A 4,091-nucleotide genomic window follows, 5' to 3' on the forward strand; every position below is an offset into this window, starting at 1 on the left:
AAGAGTAACAAAGTATTTGTACTTCATTACTTGACAGCTCTGAAGCTTTCACAAGACACAACTCGGTTAACCAAAACATCAAATTTACCAGAGAGGATGCCAACAACAACAAGCTACCTTTTCTGGACTGTTTGGTGAGCATGGAAGGACTCACACAGACTAATACCTTCTTTTTGACTCACACCACACTGGAACACAAGCTTTCAGTCATCAGAACCTTACAACAGCGGGCCGAGCATGTCCCTACAAAGACAAAAGGGAAGCACAAAGAGCAGAAACACATCAAAGATGCTCCTCAAACCTGTGGATACCCAAACTGGGCGTTTGTCAAATCAGCAAGGAAATCCAAAAGACACGTAACAGAAGATAGCGGTGAGAAGATCAAATGCAAAATGCAAAAATGTTGCCATCCCCATATGTTGCTCAAGAGGAATTTCTCCAAACACAAAATCTAAGTACATTTCAAACCTAACAAGGCCCTTAAACAGAGGCTAGAGCAACCTAAGGACAAAACCCCCAGACCGAATATGAGCGGAGTGGTGGATGCAGTTCAGTGCAGTGAGGAACGCTCTGATCTTTATACTGGAGAAACCAAACAACCTCTCCACAGACGCACGGCCCAACACAGGAGAGCAACCTCCTCTGGACAAGATTCAGTGGTATCTTATGGACAAAGGACATAAGTTTGAGGACCAGGATGTTCACATTTTGGATAAAGAGAATAGGTGGTTTGAGAGGAAGTGATCTATGTTAAGAAAGAAACACCAACCTCAAACAGAGGAGGTGGACTCAGATTTGGCTTTCAAAAACCTACAAAGCAGAAATTGAGTTAATCCCTTCATTATCATCGCAGCCCCACCCCTCTACAGAAAGAGCGGAGGACCTCGCCTATTCAGCCAGGCCAACAACTCCCTTTAACGACCCCTCTTTCAGACACCTAGATGGGTATGAAGTATTGCAGGCTAACAAAAGAAGACAAACAAGCCCCATTCCAAAGGGGTGGACCCGTTCATCTGTTCTAACCTGCATGTTTTCAAAACAACAACAAGGCTTCATTGAGCTACTGTATAGAACCTTAAACTCAACGCCGTTCCTGACATTTTGAATTGAAAAAGCTTCTTGGATGGGAAACGAAACGTCTTCAAACTTTGAAACAAAGTCCAGTGGATTGTGTTTTTTAACTTTTTTGGAATGACTATGACCTGGATGACTGAGAACCTTCACCAGCATATGCCCTTCATGCTTCAAGCTAAATTTAAAATTCCTCTAGTCTAATAAAAAAAAACTGGTTGACAGTTTGACTTAAAAAGTTACTTAAAAGTTAATTTCTATCTTTATTTTTGTCAAATTTTTTTAAATGACATAAATCCCTTTTAGTGTGGATGAAAAAGAGAAACAAAAGTTAAATAATGTGTTGCAGAATGGATACATTTTTACTACACAGTGGGGGAAAAAGAATAAAGTAAATAAGTAAAAACATCTGCAGCTTTTTTTGTGGTGATGGACTTTGTCTCCCTCTGCTGGTCAATCAAAGTACTGAAGGGAGCCTCGTATTAAAATCAGGTCCAACAGTTTAAGTCATTTCCATAATGTAAACATAATAAATATTTAAAGTTAAACATTCAGCCAATGTCATATCTTTAATTCAACTCTTATCATGTTTATATCTGTTCGGAGAAACCAATCTAAACTTTATAAGAACGTTTCTAAACTTTGATCTTTAAGAGAGACTGCCATTAAATGCTTATCACCTGCAAATCTTCTGTTTTAAATATCTTGACATTAACATAAAACAAAGATTATCTATGGATATAAGAATTACTTTTATGAAGCTGTGCTATATCAGCAGCCATAATGCAAACCCCCTAACAACCATTTCAGTGAGAAGATTTCGTGAGAAGATCACGAGGTAACTGGAATAGCTTGACAGATAACTTAAGGTATCTTTATCAGAAAAAGAAGAGAAAACAAATCTATATAGCCACACCTAATTGTTTCCTAACAGCAGGGTGGAGCAGCTCTTCAGAAGTCCATAAACTAAGAGGCTGATAGCACTGCTGCTGCACTGCCTATACATTATTCTTCTACTAGTTCCTGAAATATGTAAAAACAACATTCAAGCCTGAAAGGAATAAAGGAAAATCTTATTTGCAGCCACTTAGAATAAAGATTAAAAATCTTTAAGGAAAATGAAACATATTCTTCTATAATCAGGTTTTAAAGTAAGGATGTTGTCACAGTTACATATATTGTCCCAGTTACGATCTTTTTATGACTTTGAGTGCGAAACCATTTAGTCATGATTTATGGAAAAGGACAAAGACTGTAACCATGTTATGAGACGTCTAATTTTAGACTCTTTTTACCTTTTTTGTTTATTTGAAATAATGTGATTTCCTCCTACTGATATATTTTTTTGTTTAAACATCGACGCAGAAACTCAAATTAAGAGATTTTTTCTGCTGGAGGGGAATGTTTCAATAAAAGCAAATGACAAAAATTGGCTTTTATTTAAAAGGAAATAATAAAAAAAAATCCACTTTTAATTTGTTGCATTTTATATCTTAATTGGATCAATTAAGTGGAAAAACATCAACAAAAACCACTGTGTTCCTCAAGACTCCTTCATGAGGCCCTTTTATTCTCCTACCTCTGATTATAGCGCATTAAAATATCTCTTACCTTGTCTATGCTGATGATGAAGAACTTTACATCTGTTTCCACACATGCCCACAAATAACTTAAAAGGCAGAGAAAAAAATCATTTCCTCTGCTGATTCTTAGGTCCCAATAGACAGGGTTAAAGATCATGGTTCATGCAGAGTCTATGAGGTCAAAACCTGAAAGCATGCAGTAAACATATGTGAGGTAATGGACACGGTATTAGTAAACAACAATCTATAAAACATTTCCATGATGAAAATTAAGAACCTAAAAAACATGCTTTTTTCTTTATGTTTAACATATTAGATGCGTAGGCATATAGAGTGGAATCCGGACAACTTTAACACGGAAAAAACACAATTAGCAATGCCTTACATTTGTTTCTGCAAAGAGACGATTACACTAAAGCCATCTGTGGGTTCTCCAATCAGATACCTTGGTTTATTAACGAGGTAAGGCACCATAGAGGAGCAAAAATGCTGCATAAAAGAAGATTCACTGCTGCCATGACCTTACATGAGCCAGATATGAATAAATAATAAAATAAAATAATCAGATTGAAAGATAATTTAACAACATGGACTTCAGCGTGTGGGTTTAGAGATTCTCAGCGAGAGCAAAATGGAAGGTGATCATCCATCTCACTGAGGCCCTGAATTTTTTTTTTTGTGGACATTTTAAAAACAACAAAAGCAACATAGAACATGTGTGTAAAAACTAAACACAATGTTTTGAACCCCATTTGCCAAATTAACCCTCTATAGGGAAAGTTACCGTATTTGATCCCTTGAATACCCCTTACAAATGGAGTCAAGTAAAGTTAAAGAGTTAATAAGCCTAGTTAACAAGTGTAATAGCCAGTATCAGCATTAATGCCTCTAAGGTTATGTTGGACCAAAAAAAAAATAAAAGAAGTGCTTTTATTCACTCTTTCATTCAGTTTTTCTTGAATTTCCTCTAAGAAGCCCTTTGTTATTTTTCTTAATATATACGGGCAAGTTGGTCTTTCTTATTAGATCACTTTTGCCTTCAAAATATCCATATTTTTTGAAAGTTACAAAGGTAATAAGGTCTTGAGACTTGAAATTTAGATTTTTAAAGTATTTCACTGAATGCCCTATAAAGGTGAGACAGCCTGCTGTCACACTCTGAAGCTGTGTGGTAACTTTTTTTTTACATTTTTCATTTTCAAAATCAGTTGCACATTACATATATTTTCATTAGCCTGACTTTAAGTTAACTTTTTGCAGTGCACACATTTAGTTAACTTTATTTGTCAGGTTGTTTTTTTTGTCAAGATGCAATTGATTAATTTCTTCTTTGAGTTGTCAATTTCCTTGGGATCTGCTGGTGTACTAGCCTCGTGAGACCATCCTGATCTCGCAAGCTTTCAAGATTTCACTCGCTAATCAGTCTGGAGACTCTCC

The sequence above is a fragment of the Cyprinodon variegatus genome, unplaced genomic scaffold (assembly GCF_000732505.1).
Source record: "Cyprinodon variegatus isolate N-32 unplaced genomic scaffold, C_variegatus-1.0 Scaffold76, whole genome shotgun sequence".
NCBI classification, from domain to species: Eukaryota; Metazoa; Chordata; class Actinopteri; order Cyprinodontiformes; family Cyprinodontidae; genus Cyprinodon; species Cyprinodon variegatus.